This window comes from Triturus cristatus, chromosome 4_2 (assembly GCF_964204655.1).
Source record: "Triturus cristatus chromosome 4_2, aTriCri1.1, whole genome shotgun sequence".
In the NCBI taxonomy this organism is placed as follows: Eukaryota; Metazoa; Chordata; class Amphibia; order Caudata; family Salamandridae; genus Triturus; species Triturus cristatus.
This window is the reverse complement of record NC_140586.1, coordinates 618,283,347-618,305,866: the sequence shown is the minus strand read 5'-3', so window position 1 is coordinate 618,305,866 and position 22,520 is coordinate 618,283,347. Positions and strand designations below refer to the sequence as shown.

The 22,520-nt window shown below is 47.1% G+C and overlaps 1 pseudogene; it reads right to left on the bottom strand.

Moving 5' to 3' along the window:
• Positions 1–3,981: 3,981 nt before the first annotated feature.
• LOC146834753 (18S ribosomal RNA) lies at positions 3,982–5,046 on the bottom strand (annotated as a pseudogene).
• Between the last annotated feature and the right edge of the window lie 17,474 nt (positions 5,047–22,520).

Here is a 22,520-nt window from a genome sequence, read left to right as displayed (position 1 = left end):
ATGTAATCTGCGAGTTTTGCGAGCATTGGAATGGAGTGATTTGGGTCGTAATTACTATCGCAGCTGATGTTAGCAGCGAGCGTGAAAATTCATGATTTTGTAGGCAAGCACGCCGTCGTGCTTAAAACTCAGCATTTGTATTTGAAAATATGCTCGTCTTATAGTGTATATGGGCTCAGTGCTGCAGGCAGTTTTTTTAGTTGTAACTTCTGCCCTTATTAATTCTCAATAAATGTCACATTATATTCCAAGTGTGTATGGATAGCAGGATGAGCTGAGATAACAATTACGTGCTGACATTATACTATCACACCTGATGTAATCTGCGAGTTTTGCGAGCATTGGAATATAGTTATTTGGGTCCGTAGTTTTAGTGTACGATGGTCCATTTCTGCTATTTATTTTGTTTTAATTTATTTTTCGGGAAGAGTTGTACTGCTATTTAGGTCGTTGTATTTATTTTACTAGAAGGGTTTAGCTGTCTTTATTTTGCGGCATTGGAATGGAGTGATTTGGCTCGTAATTACTATCGCAGCTGATGTTAGCAGCGAGCGTGAAAATGTCTGATTTTGTAGACAAGCACGCCGTCGTGCTTAAAACTCAGCATTTGTATTTGAAAATATGTTTGTCTTATAGTGTATATGGGCTCAGTGCTGCAGGCAGTTTTTTTAGTTGTAACTTGTGCCCTTATTAATTCTCAATAAATGTCACATTATATTCCAAGTGTGTAAGGATAGCAGGATGAGCTGAGATAACAATTACGTGCTGACATTATACTATCACACCTGATGTAATCTGCGAGTTTTGCGAGCATTGGAATGGAGTGATTTGGGTCGTAATTACTATTGCAGCTAATGTTAGCAGCGAGCGTGAAAATTCCTGATTTTGTAGACAAGCACGCCGTCGTGCTTAAAACTCAGCATTTGTATTTGAAAATATGCTCGTCTTATAGTGTATATGGGCTCAGTGCTGCAGGCAGTTTTTTTAGTTGTAACTTCTGCCCTTATTAATTCTGAATAAATGTCATAATATATTCCAAGTGTGTAAGGATAGCAGGATGAGCTAAGATAACAAATACGTGCTAACATTACATTATCACACCTGATGTAATCTTGGAGTCTTGCGAGCATTGGAATGGAGTGATTTGGGTCCGTAGTTTTAGTGTACGATAGCTCTAAAATTTACAAATGCGAGACCTGTTGCATTGTAAATGCTTGTTGATGTATGTTATTAAGCAGTATGTGAAAATTAGACAATTCTCCCTCTGTAGGTGAACACCACTCACAGTCATTAGTACATAGCTATTGTTACATCATTCGTACCCGCGTATTTTGTTTTTTTTATGGATTATTAGGAGTTTTCAGACCACAGTACAGCCATACAGCAAGTGTATATAACAAAAAGAAAACAAGTTGCATCTGTGCATCATACAATCATGAGATCCCTTAAGGGTTTCCCTACTATACTTTAAATCAAAGCACTGTTTTATATACATATATATTTCTGTATATCAATGTAAAGCTTTTTGGTGGATTGTTCGTATAGCTGTCTATAACCTTCTCATCTCATCGTGAAACTTCTGGCTGGCCTTGTTCTTTCAAAAACCTGCAATATACAAACGGGCAAGTAGTAGGGCTAGAAAAACAAATGCATTATGTGTGTCCTTGCTGTGCCCCATTGCCATCAGTTCTGGGTCGTATTTAAGTTTAGGGTCTATAGCATTTAACATTTTCATCAGCACATCTTCCCAATGGGGTACAATTATCGGGCATGTCGCAAACATATATCCTGTCAGCTGTCTATGCTCTGCGTGCGAAGGCAAAAAGTACCTTTGAAAGTATACCACATGCTCAGTTTAGCGGGTGTTATGTAAAAATCAAACAGGTTTCCATAGTTTTGCAATCGTTATTTAGTTGTAGTGCAGATCTTCAAACTCATTTTGATAGATTCCAGCATTATTTCTTTCGTCATCTCTATGGACAACTGTTGTGACCATTTTACTTGCCAATGACTTTAGTTGTACTCGCGCTTGCTCCACAAAGATGTGGTAATGAACAGCAACTCTTCTTGGGGAGACAGCAAGGTGCGAGGTCGCTATTTGGATAAGGTGCAGAATTCTGCCTTTGCTGTGTGTGCTATGCTATCTCTGAAGAATAAGGCATCTGAGGTGGATACTCTTTGTGTTGTTCAAGTATTGACAATTACGATGAGGTTCACAATATCATCAGGTCATCAAAGGATTCATTGCTCCTGGTGGTCTATCGTTGAGACGGAAAGTGAGTGTCTATAGGAGGAAAGATTAAAGCGTCACATGCTCTCAAATTAGTTTATTATTTTTGCCGTATTTACTTTTGGATTACCACTTTCCCACTGTTTCATGTGTGACTGGTCAATTGCTTTCTATGGGGCATATTATCAAGAAACGGCGTTAAAATTATCGCTGCTATAGCGGCAGAAAACTGCCGCTGGAGCGGCGATAATGGGCTTGATAATATGCCCTTGAGAATTCCAATAGAAGCCCATGTTGCCACCAGAACATGGGCTTCTATTGGAATTCTCAAGGGCAGATTATCAAGCCCATTATCGCCACTTTAGCGGCAGTTTTCTGCCGCTATAGCGGCGATAATTTTAACGCCGTTTCTTGATAATATGCCCCTATGTTATATTTAGTTCGGTGGTGATATCGGGGATTTTTGATGAGGTGTGTGTGAGTTATGTTTCCATGAAAAAGAGCACATTTAATTAGTATTTTTTCTGTAGGCGGATTTGTGGTGAATGATATGTGACTAGGGTAGCTGGTGTTGGAGATGCATGGTAGATAGGATTGGATGGGAGGTTTATGTGTGTGGGAGAAGATGGAGTTGCTTCATTTGTGGTTGGTTATCGGCCTATAGTTATGTGCCTTCCTCAGACATTTTCAGATTAAAGCCTGAAGCATAATTGTCTCACTTTAAAGTGTGAATCACTGAAGTAATTGATCAATCAATTGAAACAGACTGTTAGACCTGGCATCTTTTGGCGTGTTTCTCCTGTGTTTTTGCTTTCTGACCTCCTGGTTTTGACCCTGTTTTTGCTGGTTTAGTGTCTCTGTGCACTTTCTCACTGCTGATCAGTGTTAAAGTGCAAGTGCTCCTGTTGTAAATTGTGTTATGTATTTGTGTATCCATGATTGGCATATTTGATTTACTTGTAAGTCCCAAGTACCATGCACTGAGAGTGCCAGGGACTGTAAATCAAATGCTGCTAGTGGTCCTGCAGCACTGACTGTGCCACCCACATAAGTAGCCCGGTAAATGGAACTCAGACCTGCCACTGCAGAGTCTGCGAGTAGTTTGTAAACTGCGATGTCGACCTGACAAGGACACCCACTTGCCAGGCCCTTACCTTCCCTTTTCCTTCATGGAAGTCACCCCTAAGGTAGGCTCAAGGTACCACTGTGGGCAGGGCGCTGTGTATGTTAAAGGTGGGACATGTCCTGGTGTGTCTGACATGTCCTGGTGGTGAATTACAGTGTATTTTGTTTTCCCCACTGCAAGGCTATCTGTCCCATAGGAAAGAATCTTATAAGCGTAACTTCCCATTGGGACATGATGGGGAAATGGAATTTAGTATGCTTGTACTCAGAATGTAAAAATACATCTTTTATGAAAAGATGATTTTTATGTTCTGTGTTTGAAAATACCACTTTTAGAAAGTAGGTATTTCCTTGCTTAGCCATCCTGTGTGCCTTTGCTGGGTTTGTGGATTGACTGCCTGGCTTTGGAGTGACAGGGGCTGGGGATGTGCATTATTTTCAGACAGCCACTGGGGCGGGGGGTTGAGGTGTGTCTTGCCTTTTCTGGATGAGTCAGTGCTGGGCTGAATAGACCTGGGCTGCATTTAGAGTAGTGGGAGGAGATTTCCTTGCACCTGAATGGGTCTAGTCTGCTTTAGACAATGCTGTCTCCACCTCATGCCGGGAAGCTGGGCCAGAGAGGGCCAAACTGATTTGTACTAAGCACAGACACTCTATGCCTGAGAGCTACGATGGTATCTGATCATCTTCGAACCTCCGACTTTCGCTCTTGATTAATGAAAACATTCTTGGCAAATGCTTTCACTTTGGTTCATCTTGCGCTGGGTCAAGAATTTCACCTCTAGTGGCGCAACACAAATGCCATCGGCTGTCCCTCTTAATCATGGCCCCAGTTCCGAAAACCAACAAAATAGAACCGGAGTCCTATTCCATTATTCCTAGCTGAAGTATTCAGGCGACCAACCTGCTTTGAACACTCTAATTTTTTCAAAGTAAACGCTTGGGACCCCCAGGACACTCAGTCAAGAGCATCAAGGGGGCGCTGAGAGGCAGGGGCTGGGACAGGCAGTAGCTCACCTCGTGGCGGACTGCCAGCTTGATCCCAAGATCTAACTAAGAGCTTTTTAACTGCAGCAACTTTAATATATGCTATTGGAGCTGGAATTACCATGGCTGCTTGCACCAGACTTGCCCTCCAATGGATCCTCGTTAAAGAATTTAAAGTGTACTCATTCCAATTACGGGCCTCGAAAGAGTCCTGTATTGTTATTTTTCGTCACTACCTCCCCAAGTCGGGAGTGGGTAATTTGCGCCCCTGCTGCCTTCCTTGGATGTGGTAGCTGTTTCTCAGGCTCCCTCTCCGGAAACAAACCCTGATTCCCCGTTACCCGTGGTCACCATGGTAGGCACAGAAAGTACCATTGAAAGTTGATAGGGCAGATATCCGAATGTATTGTCGCCGTCACAGGGACGTGCGATTGGCCCGAGGTTATGTAGAGTTACCAAAGCGGCCGGGCGAGCTCGGATTGGTCTTGGTCTGATAAATGCATGCATCCCGGGAGGTCAGCGCTCGTCAGCATGTATTAGCTCTAGAATTACCACAGTTATCAAAGTAACAGATGGAGCAATCAAAGGAACCATAACTGATTTAATAAACCATTCGCAGTTTCACTGTACCGGCCGTGTGTACTTACACGTGCATGGCTTAATCTTTGAGGCAAGCATATGCTACTGGCAGGATCAACCTCCCTCTGCCTGAGGGAACAAAGGAATTTTAAGTATAAATATTGGCGCCCGACCCCAGAATTTTAGAACTTGCTTGAATCAAGGAACCTGCAAAGAAGAAGAGCTGAAAGAGCTACCAGGAGGACTACTGCCCCTTTGCTGTGTTGTTGCTTTGTTGGGTTGGCCTGCAGTTGCTGCTTCTGCCTTGGGCAGTGAAAGGACAGAACTGAACTTTCTTTACTTGCATTGAGTATCTTCAAGGGCTTGAAGTAGAGCTTGTCTCCTGTTCTGAAGTCTCAGGGACTGCAAAGACTTCACCAACCTCTGGGTACCACTTCTGGAACCACTGTTTCAATTGCCACAGAGAAGGGAACAGCAACCGACTCCGTCGCTGACTCTGTCGCTGGCTCCTGAAGGCACCGCAGAGGGCACCGCTGCATCTTGCACCACAACCCTGGTCTCTCCGACAACTGCTGCTGTTGCCACTGCGCTGCTGCTTGCACCATGACCTGTGGGCACTGCACTCCGCACCGCCTCACTTCACGTCGCCACCCTGGTCTCATCGACACCGTCGCGGCATGCTGACCATGACTTCCATGACTGCATCGTGGCTTTGGGGCACCACTCGTAAGTCAGTCAGTCAAAGGTCTTTATTCGGTTTAAGTGCAAACCATAAAAGCATACTACAATAAAAATATTTAAAAATACAAATTTCATTTAAATAATCACTATAGCTAAAAACACATTGACACAAGATAAAAAAGATGCAGTTCATTTCCTCAGAGAACGAATTACCACAGATAAAAAATTTGCAATGTTAAAAGTTTCCCAAACATCATTTAACATCTGAAGGTAAAGAAGAGCAGGTCTCACCTGCACAAAGCCTTTGTTTCTTAATATAGGGAGTAAAAAGCGTTTCCTAATGTCAATAAAGTGCTCACAGAAGAAGAAAAAATGTGTCATATCCTGTAAAGAAAAATTGTCACAAGAGCAAGGGCCAAGATCCTCAACCCTTTTCCAACCTTTCCTTTCTCCAAACAGTAGGTGTAATTGATTTAGTCTGAACCTAGTCAATAGGAAACGGTGGTTTGCATTTGTGACATATCCTAGGTATGGTTCCAGGGATAGTGTTGTTTTACAGAGCTGGTGAGCCCTAACGGTACCCTTTACCAACTCATTTCCTTCCCTATCCATGGTAGATATGTGCATAAATGTTTCTTTGCACCATTTTATGTCACCTTTTACTAGGGCTTCTGGAGACTGATATAATTCAGGTCTACCCAGCTTTATGGCCAGGTTCTGAACATATTTCAGCCAAGGTATACGTGACCCATAGTCTAGCAATATACAATCTTTCATAATTGTGCGATTTATCTGTAGGTCCGGGTTTAGCCAAATGCTAATCCATTTCAATAATGGGGCCAGGGCAATGCTATCTTCTACAAAACCGATTCCAAGCTCCTGATGGACATTATAGTTAGCAGTTGAGATCGGGACTGAAAGGAGGTTTTTTAGGAACCTATCCTCAACAGTCTGAATACTTTTAACATTTTTAATGCCCCATACCTCGGCTCCATACATCGCCAAGGAGAAGCACTTGGCTCTATAAACTTGAATAAGGGCCTTCATTGGTCTGGCACCTAGCTTTCTGGCAAAACCTAGGACAGCCACAGTCGCTCTAGATAATACAATCTGTTTTGCTGTTATTTGGGTTACCCAAGAACCTTGATCATCGAAAAGAACGCCCAAGTAAGGGAATGAAGATACCCTGGATAATTGGTGACCCCCACATTTAAAAGTTTTAGTCTTTGCAGATTTCGGACCAATAACCATAACATGTGATTTTGCAAAGTTGACAGTTAAATCCAACGCCATCATAAAACCCGCAAATGAATCTAGCAATAACTGAAGGCCCACTCCCGTTCTTGCGAGTAAGGCGGCAACATCGGCGTATAGGAGTGCAGGGATTAAACATTTCCCTGCACGGGGAATATCATTACATGAGGTGATTAAGGCATTATCTAATTCATTTATGTAAAGAGTAAAGAGCAGAGGTGCCAAAATGCACCCCTGTCTAACTCCATTTGATATAGGTATGTCTTTTGTACAATTGCCCTGTTGATCATATCGTACTGTCGCCGATAAGTCCCTATGTAGATCAGCTAAAAAGTGGACGATGTTTTTGTCTACCCCATGGGATAAGAGCAAGGACCACAATTTTGACCTATTTACACGGTCAAAGGCCGATGACAGATCCATAAAGGCTACCAATAAGGTTCCCTTCTTGGCCACCGTGTATTTGCCTATTAATAGTTGTAAATTTAGACATTGATCAATGGTGCCCATCCCTTTTCTGAATCCGTACTGGACCTTAGAGAGTGTTCCTGTTTCCTCTAACCAACCAGTCAGTTGGGCAAGGACCACCCTCCCCAGTACTTTCACCGAAGAATCTATTAGGGATATTGGGCGGTAACAACTCGGATCACCTCTATCGCCTTTTTTATATATAGGTATGATGACAGATTTCGCCCAAGTCGGAGGCAGACCCAGTTGACATGCATTGACGAAGACGTTGAATAAAATTTTAGACCATATTTTTATATCTGATTTAAAAAGGTCTGCCGGGACTCCATCAGGTCCCGGGGCCTTATTACTTGTAATTTGCATGATGGCATGTGTGACCTCTAATTCTGTAAAAGACAAAGTATAATTTTCCAAATTTAATGTAGGCGTCACCCTAGAGCCATCTCCATCATACACCTGTTTAAAATATCTAAACCATTTTTCTTCTTGAATACCGCAATCAAGCTCATTATTACTTTTACCATTAAAAAAGGGCTTGTTTACCACGGTCCAAAATTTGGCACTATTTTTAATGACATCGATGGATAAAAGTTCATTCCATGCCTCTTCCCTAATTTCATTTTTACGCTTGTTCTGGGCCATTTTATAGGCTTTCCTAAGTCACACGACGCACTGCCCCGTCCCACACCGCAGTCCAGACCGGCCAACCCCAGCTTCCTGCAACCTTCTCTGTTGCCTGCACCATGATCCGTCAGCACCACAACGAGCACCACCCTCATCCCACACTGCAGTCTTGGTCTCACCGATGCCGCTGGACAACCATCACCGAGCCGCTGCCTGCACAGCGACTTGAGAGCACCGCTCACCGCACCGCTCCACTGCACACTGCAACAGTTGTTATGACAGGCCCGCACCAACGTGTTAGCCGCAACACAAAACGCACTGTTCACAAGTCTGTTGATGCCCCTGACCGACGAGGTCAGATGGAACTGTTGGATTCTGTGGTTTACAGCACTATGGTAGCACCGTAGGGAGCTACCGACTTCAAGGAAATGTGTCTTTAAAGTATTCTTGCAAAGTGCATATATTGAAAGTACTGTGTTTCGGATTTTTATCGTTTTGGATATATGAAAATATTGGATATTTTTCTAAACTGGTGTGGTTTCCTTTTGTGGTGTTTTCACTGTATTACTGTTGGTTATGTGCAAATGCTTTACACACTGCCTCTAAGATAAGCCTGACTGCTCATGCCAAGCTACCAAGGGGGTGAGCAGGGGTTATTTTAGGAGTGTAATTCCCTTACCCTGACTAGGAAGAAAGGTCACTATTTGGACAAAGGTACCTACCTCTGCCAACTTCAAACCCCAATTTCTAACACAGACTATTCCTTCTAAAATGATCAATGGTCTGGGGACAGGGGTCTACTTTGCTGAATTTGTAATTTGGAGATCTGTTAGGAAATTGCCCTGGACATGCAACAGGTGTTCACGCCTACTTTGGAGCTCCCAATGCAATTTGGCATTACAAAAGTAGATGTACGTTTATGTATGCCTTTGGATAATTTCCTGTGAGTGGGGAGCAAAATCAGGACATGTGAGTTTGAAAGTGGCTGTTCCCAAATTTGGATGGGAAGTCATTAGAAATTGGGTTGTTGGTTGATAGGGTATTAACCCTGCTGAAGCAACAGATACAATCATGTCAGGGTGAAGCACAAAAGTCAGTAAATTAACCTGTGCTTAAACTTCTAGTAGCTTGACACAAAAGCAGTCAGGCTTAACGTAGAGGCTATGTGTGGAGTATTTATGCAGCACATAAATAGTAATAAAGTGAAAACAAAATACAGGAAAATACTGCTCCAATTTAGTAAAGTAGAGTAGTTTAACGAATTACTTTTTTTTCTCTAAACTGTTTTTGTTCGGATTTTCAGTTAAGAACAAAGACAGTGTTACAATATTAATATGAAATTGAAAAACAACATGTAACCACTTCACAAAAACATGCTAGACAGGAGCTTAAGTGCTGAACGGGGGAAGAGGCTTTGCGGTGTTGCCTGCCTATTAGGCTGCATGACAAGCAGGAATAGCCCAATAAAGCAAAAAAAGAAAAAAACTAAGGCAAGGGGATAGCTAATTGGCCCTAGAGGAGGATTAGATTGCAACTTTTAAAAGTACTGAGATTGGTCCGGGGCAGGGTGCCCTCTACCATGTGGGCAGGGATATGTGTTGGGTCGGGGGAGATGCTTAGCCAATCGGAAGCAGCGGCTTGGTTGACTGGTCGGTGTGAGATTGAGGGCCACTCCCAGTATGCCATCGGTCCTGTGCAATCAGCCTTAGATTGTATGGCTAGAATTGGCTCTAAGCCTCTCAGTGGGTGGGGGGAGAGTTACGTGGATGAGGAGGGTGGAAGAGAGAAGAGGCAATAGGAATTGGCAAGAAAAAATGAATAATATATGTTTGTGGGAGACAGTTCTAGGAAGCTCATGCGTCATTGCGGGTAAGTTGCTGTAAGTGTTCAAAGAGGGTGTCCCATGCCACAGAGATTGGCTGTTTGTGAAGATGTAGAACCTCTTCAAATTGCAGCGCCTCACCCCCAGCCCTCCCCAATTTTCACAGTGCCCCATGCCAAGCAGGGATTGTGCAGCCATCCATTTCAAGATTAGAGTTCTCTTAGGCAGCAGGAAGGCCTAGCCAGCGAAACGTACTCACACCTTGTATTGTTTCCTGCGCTTGAAGACATTGAGGGCACATGCTTCCCATAACTCGAGATTGGTGAGCTTGGTGACCTCTACCAGCACATCATAAAACAAGCATCAATAAGAGGAAAGGGTGGGGCAGGACCACAACATATGTTGTAGATTATCTTGTGTTAAATAGCAGCAGGGGAAACATAAGTGCACAGTCGGAAAATAACAATTAAGGTGGTCAGCTATCAAATATGCCTGGTGCAGGATGAAGAGCTGAATGTTCCTGAACCAGGAGTTTCTAGACACCAGTTGGGCAAATTCCGGAGCCTGTTCCCATTCTGAGTCATGCAGTACCCGGCTGACATCATCCTTCCACTTACCTCATAAAACGACAAGCGGATTCCCAGTGTGTTCCTGTGTAGCATTGTAGATCCAAGTTATCAGGTGGCACCCAGCCCCATTGTACAGGTGAGACTGTATGACAGAGTCTGTTTTTAGTTCCTCATTGCATGTGTACCGAAGGATCTAGAATTATGGAAAGCCAAAGAGGACTGAGTCATTGGATTTTTTGCCCAGGTGTTGCCCTGCCAACCATCTAGAAACCCACTGTAACTACGCTGCCAGATAGTAGGCTTCGAATGATGGTGCTCCGAGCCTTGCTCTGCCCAATGGCCTCTGCAACTTCTTCAGTGCAACTCGATGGCACTTATATCTCCATAGAAAGTTCCCCCAATAAAGTGTTCAGGTCTTTCGAAAAATGCAGAGGGGGGCATTAATGAATGAATAAAGGAGCTTTGTTAACATTATCATTTTGGATAAAGCTATCTTCCTGGCAGGTGCTTTCAAAACTGACCTGTAGTTTTAAGGCGGAAGCAGTGTACTTTTTCAGGTTACCCTCGCAAAGGTCGGCTGTGGAGTGGTAAAAGTGAATACCAAGGTATCGGATGGTATCCTCCTTCTAGGTTAGAAGGGTACCCTCAAGACACACCTTGTGTGATGGTGTAGTGGGGCTGAGCAGATGCACACTGGACTTAGCACAGTTGACTCGATGGCCTGCTGTTTGGTCAAAGACATAGTGTCTCATGTATGGAGGAGAAGTCTGAGCAAATGTCTTGAAGGTATAGGAGTAAGTCATCAATGTACAGACACACCGCGTGGGTTGCATCATCTAGGGAATTCCCCCTAGGCAAAGTTGGAGGGCAAAGCATTCCATAGTGATGTAAAACAGCAGGGGAGACAATGGGCAGCCTGGCCGAGTGCTCCCACCGACAAAGAACGGTTGTGAGTCAAGCCGGCCAAGGTGAATCCTGGAGGTAGGGTTAGTGTATAATAGTTTAGTATATGCCAAGAGGTGTTCCTCCACCCCTACCTCAACCAGCACCCGGAAGAGATAGTCCCAGGTGAGGGTGTTGAAGACCTTCTCTAAATCCAGTATCAGACAGGCTGCGTGTGAATGCCCCTGGTGGGGCCGAACCATGATGTGAAAGAGACGGCGAAAATTGTGGGACGTGCTGTATCCCGGGACAAAGTCATTTTGGTCTGGGTGAATTAACTCAGGTAAGAACTGTGCAAATATATCTGCCAGTATCTTCCCTAGGATCTTATAATCAGTGCCAAGGATGGCAATCGGCCTATACGAGGAGTGATGAAGAGGGTCCCTGCCTGGATTCCGGAGAGGCAGCAGGAAGGATTCCTTGAGGGACGAAGACAGATCTGTCGTCTAAAATGACACCCAAGTTCCTGGCCATTTTGACAGGGATTGGGGGTAATCCCAAATTGTCTGGTCACCACGCCGAAGACCATCCTGGGGAAAGATTTCCAAAGACCACTACTTCTGTCTGTGGAGTTCAATTTAAGACAGTGAAGAGACATCCAGGTACTAATGGCCAACATACCATCATGAAAGCTGACCGAAACTGTGTCTCCATTTTTATGCACAGCAAGCACCAGTTGCGTGTCAACCGCGTAGGATGTGAGACCCATTCTGAAAGATTTAATGACTCATGCTAAGTCCGTAACGTACATGTTAAACAATGTCGGACTTAGTGATGATCCTTGAGGAACTCCACATGGGAGTGAGAAAACTGGAGATGTGAAGTCGCCCAGACTAACTGACTGGATGTGATTGGATAGAAATGAGGACAGAAGGGCTTTAGCCTTGTGCTCAATGCCCAAGGCCGAGACACGATTGATCAGCATAACATGATCAACCGTGTCGAATGCTGCCGACAGATCCAACAGCACCAATGCTGCAGCACCCCCTTTGTCCAGCACAAACCTAATTTCGTCCGACGCTTTAATGAGCGCTGTTTCTGTGCTATGTCCTTTCCTGAAGCCAAACTGTGTATCATCCAGCAGCTTATTTTCCTCAATAAATAGTCCCAGCTGAGTATTCATGATCTTTTCAAAGAGTTTAGCTGGTAGAGGGAGACACACAATAGGTCAATCGTTTTTGATGTCTCCTGGATCAAGGTTTGATTTTTTTAACAGCGGCAAAATAGAGGCCCTTTTCTATATAAAGGGATAGATGCCTGAACTAAACATAGAGTTGCAAATATTGGCTAGGTTAGCACCTATCGGGTCTGTGACCAGCTTCAGGACTGATGGGGGACACGGGTCAAATGGGGAGCCTGATTTGCTTGTGTTAACCAGATCAGTGATCTGATCTGCTGAGACTGGCCTAAATTCCATAAAGTTGGAACTGTCCCTACTTTTGCTATCTCTGACCAGCTGATTCCAGCACATCGTGGGGGCCGTAAAGTTCGAGTAGATTTGCCCTACCTTATCCTGAAAGCCACTGGCTAACGAGTTGCAAAGTATTTGGGATGCTAACTTAGCGGAATTATCCGCTGGCCCTGCCAGCTTAGAAACTACCTGAAACCGCTGTTTAGTAGAGTCTTGTGCAGTTTCTATTTTCCTGGTGTAATAATTACTTTTTTCTGTAAGTATAAACGTTTGTAATTTGCCAGTGCCAACTTGTAGAGAGATTTCTCCTGGTTATCATAGTCTAGGCGCCAACGCCTTTCTTGTTTCCTACAGCGTTGTTTCTCCAGCCTCAGTGCCTCAGAGAACCAGGGGGCTGAAGGAGTCTTCCTGTTTGTGGAGACCTTTTTAACCGGTACTAGCCTAGTAAAAGCATTTTGAAGCCATTCTGTATAGTTTGTGGATGCCAGTTCTGGGTCAGGAACCTCTTCTGGTTGGGTGTTAATTAGATGCTGTTTAAGGAGGGCCTGATCTATTCCACTCCATACCTTAAATTGTTTGGGGGTGATTGAGCTGCAGGCCTTAATCTTAATATTTTAATTATTAAGTACATTAAAGCGAAAAAAGGACCGTTATACATGACATTCGTCGATTTATCATCGGCGTTTGACTGTGTAATTCATAACAAACTGTGGTTGATTTTAGAGGAGATGGGTGTGGAAGTGGTTTTGATTTCTTATTTAAGGCAGCTGTATCAAGGGGCAAAGGCGCGGGTGCGTTTTGGGGCAAGGGGGGAATGCACTAGACACTTTAAAGTGAGGCGTGGTGTGAGACAAGGCTGCGTTCTTGCACCATTTCTTTTTACATTGTATATAAATAGTTTGGATAAGGTTTTAGTACAGGAATGCAGGGATTTGGCAGAAGCTGATAAACGACCTATCCCTGCATTACTACATGCAGATGATGCGGGTCTTATGGCTCGTACATCACAGGGACTTCAAAGGGTTGTAAATAGCTTTGCAAATTTTATGGCGGAGAGGAGCTTGACTATTAATTCATCTAAAACATTTTTTTTTTTTGATAAACAAATTTTTATTTTCAAATAGGCATCAAGATCAAAAAGGACATACAGCAAATTGAGCAATTTGACAGTATTCAGACCCATCACGTAGCAGTTAAACAACAGCAGCCCAAGCAATCTCCCCCACCCTTCTCCCTCCGTTCCCGCCCCATGCCTACCCCCCCTTTAACTAGGTCCCTGAGCCATTTCCCCCATACTTTACGGAACTTTTTGGGGCAGCCCCTCGCAGCGTACAATGTCCGTTCCTGTGCAGCGCACCAATCCACCCCTCTGCGCCATTTGCCTCCCCTGGGTGGGTCAACCTGCTTCCAGGTGGCCGCTATATCTCTCTTGGCCACCACCAGGGCCGTGGTTAGGAAATAGTGCTCGTTACGGGAGCCATCCAGCCCATCCGTTATGCCCAGCAGCGCTAATCGAGGGTCATGGGGGACCTCCCATCCCAGGATGTCAGTTAAGTCAGTTTCAATCTCCCTCCAGAAGCCGGTCAGGCGAGGGCAAGACCAGACCATGTGAAAGAAATCTGCCGGGTCCATCCCGCACCGCCCGCACGAGGCTCCCTGGCACAGGCCTGCGCGAAACAGACGCTCCGGGGTCAGGTATGTGGTGTGAAGGTAATAAACCTGGACAAGCCGCAATCGAGCCGATGCGGTGATTGTCCTGGGCGCCATGAGGGCGTCCCTCCAATCATTGTCGTGCAGAGGACCCACCCAGGCCTCCCACCGCTGCCTCAGCCCACTCCAGTCCATCGGGGTATTATTAACCAGGGATCGGTAAATGCGGGAGATGCCCCCCTTCCCAAGATATCCCAGCATCACCTGGGCTTCAGGCGGGCTATGGTCAGGGAGTTTGGAATCTAGAGGGACGTAAGATTGGAGCGCATGGCGCAATTGGAGATAACGATAAAACTGCGAGGTATGGAGAGAAAACCGACTCCGGAGCTCTTGAAAGGAGCACATGTGGCTTCCCCGCCAGACGTCGCCCAAGCAGGAGATCTTGTGTGTTTTGCTGATCCCCAGGAGGTCCCAGCTACGAAAGCCCCAGAGTCCCGCCACCTCCCGCATCCAAGTGCCGTGCCATAGCGTTGTCACCCGGGTTAGCACCCTCGACCACCGAGTGTGCCGCAGAGCCGCTCGCCACGCCAGAAAGGGGGCCCGCACTACCTCTGGAAGCGATCCAGGGACCGTCGCGCCATATAGCATATTCTGAATAGAGGGGAATCCGATGAGCCGCACCTCCAGTCGATAAGCCGGATCGTCCCACCCACCTGAAAACCAGTCATGGACCACTAGCAGCCGCGCAGCAAGATAGTATAGGTAAAGATTCGTCATGCTCAGGCCACCGTCATAGGAAGGAACGCGGCAGCGGTCCAAGGCCAACCGGGATCTACCTCTGCCCCAAAGAAATCTAGTTGCGGTCTTATCCAGGTCCCGAAACCAGGAGCGGGGGAAGGAGCAGGGCGTGTTCTGGAGCATATATAAAAACCGAGGGAGGATCATCATCTTATAAAGAGCGATCCTTCCCAACGGATTCAATGGGAGAGATTGCCACTTCGCCATATCTGATCTGGCCTTGTTCACCACGGGGGCCACGTTAAGAGCCCAGCACAGTTCCGGGAGAAGGGCAACCCAAATCCCCAGGTATTTAAAGGACAGCCGTCAAAGAGGAATGTCAGACTGCCAATCAAAACACTGCCGTGAAGGGTGGAGCGGAACTAGGACAGACTTCCCGGAGTTCAAACGGAGACCAGTGGCCTGCCCAAACCGGTGAAGAATTTGGCGCACCCGAGGACCCGAGACAGCCGGATCTGAGAGATAAATAAGAATGTTGTCCGCATACAACGCGATTTTATCAGGGACCATACCCGGCCAGTCCCAGCCACGGATGACAGGATCCGCCCAGAGGAGCACAGCCAGGGGCTCCATCGCCAGGGCGAAGAGGAGGGGCGAAAGCGGGCAGCCCTGCCGCGTCCCCCGCCCTATGGAAAATGCGCGGGACAAGGTCCCATTGACCAGTACCCGAGCTCATGGGTCCGCGTAAAGAACCCGAACCATGGCACGAAACTGGGAGCCGAACCCCATGAGTTCTAAGGTGTCCCCAAGATATTCCCACCCCACCGAATCGTAAGCCTTCTCGAAGTCCACCAGGAGAAGGGCCAGATAAGGAGAGAGGCGCTCACGGTGGGCCAGAGCAAGATGCAGGCGCCGCAGGCAGTGTCTGGTACCTCGATTTGGCATAAACCCGCATTGGTCCGGGTGAACCAGCGCGGCCAGAAACGGGCGACGTTGCGCAAGGACGGTAGCGTAGACTTTGAGCTCGGTATTGATAAGAGAGATCGGCCGGTAATCGGAGCAGGACTGCGATGGGGGTTGAGTTTTCGGCAAGACGACTATAGTGGCGGTATCCGTTTCTCGCGGGAAGGATCCCTTCTCCACCGCCTCAGCAAAGAGATCCCGAAGCCACGGGGCCAGGGCATCACGGAAATGGGCGTAATACTCCTGTGGAAAACCATCCGGTCCCGGGGTCTTCCCAGGTGCCAAATGGGAGATTGCCATTTCGACCTCCTGGAGGGTAATGGGCAGGTCCAGGGTCTCGCTATCCTCCTGCCCCAACCGCGCCAGGGCCGCCCCACCCTCCCCCATCAATCCCGCAAGGGAGAGCCCCTGCGCCCGCGTCCGGTATAGCTGGGAATAGTAATCTGCAAAGGTTTGAGCCATTGCCACGGAGACCGTGTGTGTCTCCCCCGCGGCGTCCACGATCGCCGGAATTACCCGGCCTGCACGAGGGTAGGTGGCCAGACGGTGCAGGAGCGTACCATTCTTGTCCCCCCACCCGTAGACCCGGGCCACTGAGGAGCGCCAAAGAGTCTTCGCCGCATCCAGAGAGTGCATGCGTATCTCTTCGCGGAGAAAGGCCAGCCGTCGCGCCCGTGCGGCGTCTCCCAACGCCTCCCGATCGCGCTCAAGCGCCAGGGCCTGCGCTTCACAAGCTGTAAGTTGCTGGAGTTGGCACCGGCGCTGCTGCTGTAGATGCCCCTTCGCAACCCCTCTAATAGTCGCCTTGCCGGCCTCCCAGAGGACAGCCGCAGAAGAGACAGAGCCCACGTTGTGGAAGTAGTATTCCGCAATCCCTTTTTCCACCACCCCCCGAAAGGCCTTGTCCTGGAGGAACCAGGCATTCAAGCGCCACGTCGGACGGTCCATAAAGGGAGGTGGGCCGAGGGCCATAAGCACCGGCGAGTGATCAGAGAGGCCTCGCGGAAGAATGCGGACATCACAAACCCCTGCACAGTCGGCGGAGGGAACAAAGACTAGATCAATACGGGCATGGGAATGGTGTGCCGCCGAAGTATGGGTATACTGGTGCTCGCGTGGATGCCAAACCCTCCAGACGTCGCAGAGGCCCTGGGCCTAAGCCTACTCGATAGCTGTTTCGCGCGAGCGGTCCTGGTAGAGGAGATCGGACCCGTCGAGTCCATATGGGGTGTATAGACCGCGTTAAAGTCGCCACCGAGGACGAGAGACCCCGTCGGGAGCCTGGGGAGGAGGTCCGCTGTGTACGCAAGAGCGGACTGCAGCAGGGATGGCGCTGCGTAGAGGGACAGCAGAGTAAGCGGGCGGCCCTCCAGGGCGCCACAGACCGTAACGGCCATACCCTGGGGGTCCAAATGCACCTGGGTCATTACAAAGGGAAAGGAACGCTTAAGCAGGATAGCCACCCCCGTGAGCCCCTAGCGAAGCCCGCATGCCAGACCCTGTCGTAGCCGTAGCGGGCGAGGAAGGGACATTTATTACCCATAAGGTGGGTCTCTTGAAGAAGGAGGACATCAATCTCCGCGCGCTTCATCTAAAACATTTATAATGAATTACGGGCCAGGGTGTATCAAACCTAGGACAATTTTTATTGATAAAAAGTGGATTGAAAGCACCAAGACCTCGGAATTTTATTGGAACGCACGGGATCATGGGTGGAGGCAGTTAAAATAAGAAGACTATTGTTTATAAGGACTCTGACTGCCCTATCTAACTTTAGTAGGAAATTGGGCAGACGCCCAACGGTGGAATTACTAAACATATATAAAGCGAAATGTGTCACTGTAGCTTCGTATGGAGCCGGTATATGGGGGCATGTGGATGTCAACTCCATCCAGGTAGCTGAAAATATTTTTCTGAGGTTTTTACTAATGGCCCCAAACAGTACCTCCTCTTTCATATGCCACGCAGAACTAGGGTTGCTATATATGGAAGATATTATAAAGATCCAACCGGTCCTGTTGTGGCATAGGGTATGGACAATAGAGGAAATGAAGTTTAATCGCCTGATTCTGACAGATTGCATGGGTCTGGATGGGGTGAAACAAGTCAGATGGTTGCTATATGTCAAATCGTTTTTATATAATCTGGGCCACCAAGATTTTTATGATGAACCCCTTTCCAGGCACAGGATAACAAGGAAAGATCTTAAAAATAAATGTTTAAGTTTTTTGAGTGAACAAAGGTTATGTGTGGAAATGAATAAAACAACGGTGTAGACACATAACCTCATATTAACAACTTTTACATTGCAGCCGTACCTAGACCTGATAACACGTGATTATGATAAATTCTTATTGATGCGTTTCCGTCTGGGTATTTTGCACAGATCAATAAGCTTCCCTGTTGTAAATGACTGGTCGAATGAACTGTGTAATTGCCCATGCGATGATACCTCTGGACAATCAACTATACATGTGGTATTCTTTTGTAAATTTTATTCAGTACAGAGGAAACTATGGATTACCCCTGTTTTAAAAACATTTGGTATGAGGCAATGCCGCCCAGCATTCATGGCCCTACAACAGCTAGAGACAGAATTTGTGATAGCTTCTGTAACCACTTTTCTAAAAAATATTGATCATGATGTAATGGGAAATGAAATAGTGTTTTTTAATTTGGTCCATTATTTTACTGATAATATAATTATATGTTTTTTAACAATTTTAATATGTTTTTATGTACTTTTATGGTTATTTCTGTAACCGAATAAAAGTGTTATTGAATTGAATTGAATTGAACTGGAGGGTGGGAAGAAAAAATCCAATATACCAATATCATATAAGACTGCAAAATGATACAGGTAATGTGGTGCAGAGTAGAATGAGTGAATATGGGTATGGGGGTGCAAGGTTCTCCAGACGTCTGCGAGTGCTAAATTGGTGAACCGAGCCTGAAAAACTGTCGGAATGAGTGTGTGGGGGAGAGTGGGGAAGCGAGAGGTTGGTGCAGTCCAGCCGTGTGCCTAGCACACAGTTGTAGTCCCCACCTGGTACTCATGGTGTATGAGCCTTGAGTGCCAGTGTCCCTGAGAGGGATGTCCAGAATGTCCCCTGATCAGTATTCGGGGCATAGATACTTCCTATGAGAATTCAGGAGCCATCGAGGGAGCCGTCTACCAGCACATTTCAACCCTTCTTATGTATAATTGTGTCTAACACCTGAAAGGGGACGCCCGGACGCATCTAAATGAGTGCTCCGCAAGCATATGTCGAGTTGGTAGTGACCCATCTCAGGAGGGATAGCAGCGACTACAAGATACCGGCTGCTGCGGGGAGAGAGTGAAGCTGTCAGTGCCCTACCTATGTAGCAAGGCGTGCCGGCCCAGTGGCTTGATGAAGCGGCATCCCCAGACACCACAGCTCTCAGTGTCTGTGCCTTGTGGCAAGAAAGCCTGGGTCCTCTCCATGGGTCCCTGGGGCAACGGACATCAGGTGGGGTTATTATAAGGGATCTCCGTACCCCACCGTTGGGTACAGATTCAGGAAGGGAGGCCGATAGAGACCCCCTTATAATTTTTGTGATTAAATCAGTGCCCAGTTTGCCACCCCAGGAATGGTCCTCATCATCCCCGGCAAGCGGACACACTCAGCACAGATCCTAGGAGCGCCGGTGTTGGTCAAATGCAAGGCCAACTCTTTGGGGAGATCTAGGCCAGATGGCGGCATCCCAACTTGGGGAACAGGGTCATGTTGGGTGCCGGAAGTCCCTCAACATGTCCTAAGGGAAAAGGGGGCCCCCCCAGTCTGGTCACCTCCTCTGTCTAGGGCTGCTCGTACGCAGTCCTCTCAGGCACCAGGCTCTGTTCCTCCCTTCCACAGGTGAGCTTAGGTGAGGGAGGCGGGGTGGCAGGAATCACTGCATTCCTGCAAATGCAGCCTCCTGGTTCCAGGGCCAAGACCACGGGCTATGGGCTGCTGTGGATGCTCTGCTTTTGGCCCAGGCTGGCCACAGGCCTTGCGGGGTCTCTGCTGCTGAGGGCTGGTTGCCCTCAGAAAACTTAGATATATACAGCGGTGCATGGCCGGGATTAGGGCCTTCGTAATGCCACCATCTGTCCCGCCTCATCCAGGGGGGCACCGCAAACCCCCAGCACCAGCGTCCCAGCATCTGAGTGCTCTGGGCCAGGGCCTCATGGGTAGGCTGAGGTCGCGACGGCCCCTGGCCGTACCGTTATGGGCTGTCCAAAGTTGTCAGAGACAGGACGGCAGCCCCCCCAGTGTCAAGGGTGATGCATCAGGGTAAGTGTAGCCATTGATGCACCTGAACCTAAGTGCGGTGGTTGTTAAGGCCCAAAGTGCAGAGCTCTAACAAAGAGCGACCGCCATGTTGGCTGGCTAAGCTGCTTCCTCCACATTTTAATAAATTACTTGACACTAAAACAACAAAAATCCAATTGGTAGAACTGGAGTTTTGTAATTTAAAAGTTTAAGATAAAAACTAGCTCTTAAAAGAGCAAGGGGCCAATCGCAGACATCGTGTTGGACAAGACGGGGCAAAATCAAAAAATGAAGACCTCTGAGGCGGAAGCCGGAGGCGTTGTGACTCGCATTTTAAAATTGTATTTTGTGTTTGAATTCACTTTTTAAAAAACTTCTGTACCTCTAAACAGAGCTCCTCTCTGTATTCACCGCCTTGCAGGCTCCATACCAAACAGCGGATCTAACGCTGCACCGTAGGAAAGAACGATCACACGGACGCCCTCGCTGCTCAGCGCGAGGCCACGCCCACCCGTGAGGCCACGCCCACCTCCTCGCTCTTCAAATGTGCCTCCCTCGCAAGCGCAGCGGACGAGCGCAGCGGGAGCGCCGTTTGCGCGCCGAAGGCGCGCTTAAAGCAAGCCCGTCTGCGCCCGTCCGCGACCGACCGGGACTAGGGGCCATACCCCCTTCAGGCTCCAGCTCATCCACGGCCAAACCCATCCGCTACACTCGCAATGATTTACTAGCTCTTAACAAAACCACCACGGTTGCTGGATCGCCTCCATGCATCCAAACTGGCCCTGGCCTATCCTATGGACCTATCTCTTGCCGCTCATGTCGATGGTCAAGCTTGGGTCAACTTCCAACTGATCATCACACACTCCCCACCAGCAATCAGCTGGAACTGAAATGCCTATACTTTAATGCCAGATCTCTTCCCAAACATGCATTAGACATCTGGGACATACTAACATTTAGGACCCCTGATCTGGTCTTTATTACCGAAACATGGTTATCTGACGCCAGTGCTCCAGACCTGGCCAACGCCCTTCCCCCCGAATACAAAATAATCACACATAATAGACAAAGCCAAAAAAAAGGAGGTGGAGTTGCTGTGATTTTCAGAGACCACCTAACATGTCTCATGGAAATAACACCTGTCTACCCCGAACATGAGATTCTTCCATTTAAAATCTTCGCGGAGAACCTCATCATACTAGCCGGTGCAGTTGTCTATAACCCGCCAGGACAAAAAACCAGCATAGGCACCAAACTACTGAATCAATTGCTTCCATCCTGCCTGAAACACAAAAATTACATAGTCATTGGTGACTTCAATGTCCACTATGAAAATACTAATGCACCCGGATCGTCACAGTTGAAGTATGACATGGAAATACTGCAACTTAAGCAGTTGGTTGAGGGCCCCACACACTCAGCAGGACACACCCTGGATCTCCTTTTTACTAACATTGAGTCGACTACCATGAAGGAAATCCTCCCCCTGTCCTGGTCTGATCATTCCATGCTATCCTTCTCCTTTAAACTCCTCGGTAAATCCGCGAAGCCTAGATCCACCCCTCTCACCACCAACAGAGCTTGGAGACTAATCAATGACTCCAACTTTCAAAATCACTTTCTTGAGATAGATGTCATATTGCAGGATGACTCCTCCGTCTGTAATAACCTCACTTTGCTAGAAACCAGAATTCGCCAAACTTTAGATAAACTAGCACCCATGCGGGAACTAAGAAAAAAAACAACTACCAGGGAAAAATGGTACACCCCTCTCCTTAAAAGCCTCAAAAAGGAATGCCAGAAAACTGAACATCGATGGAGACAAACCAAAGATTCAGAAACCAGAGCAGACTATGTCACTAAGCGGAAACAATATATTCTTGCCATTCGAGATGCGAAAAAAGCATTCTTCACGCAACGAATCCTTGAAAACCACAACTCCGCAAAAGAACTGTTCAAAATTGTAAAGGAGCTTAGTAATCCATCCAGCACCTCACAAACCCTCACCCCCTCAACTGAGGCCTGCGAACGTATTAGCACCTTCTTTGTCGAGAAGATTAATACAATTTACTCCACCTTCACCCCTTCACATTCCTTTTCCCTGCCCGATAACCCCGATGAAAATTCGCAAATATCAGACAAAGATAATGTCCATCCGGACGCAGGCAATTCCCCACGTCTAACCAATTTTCAACCACTT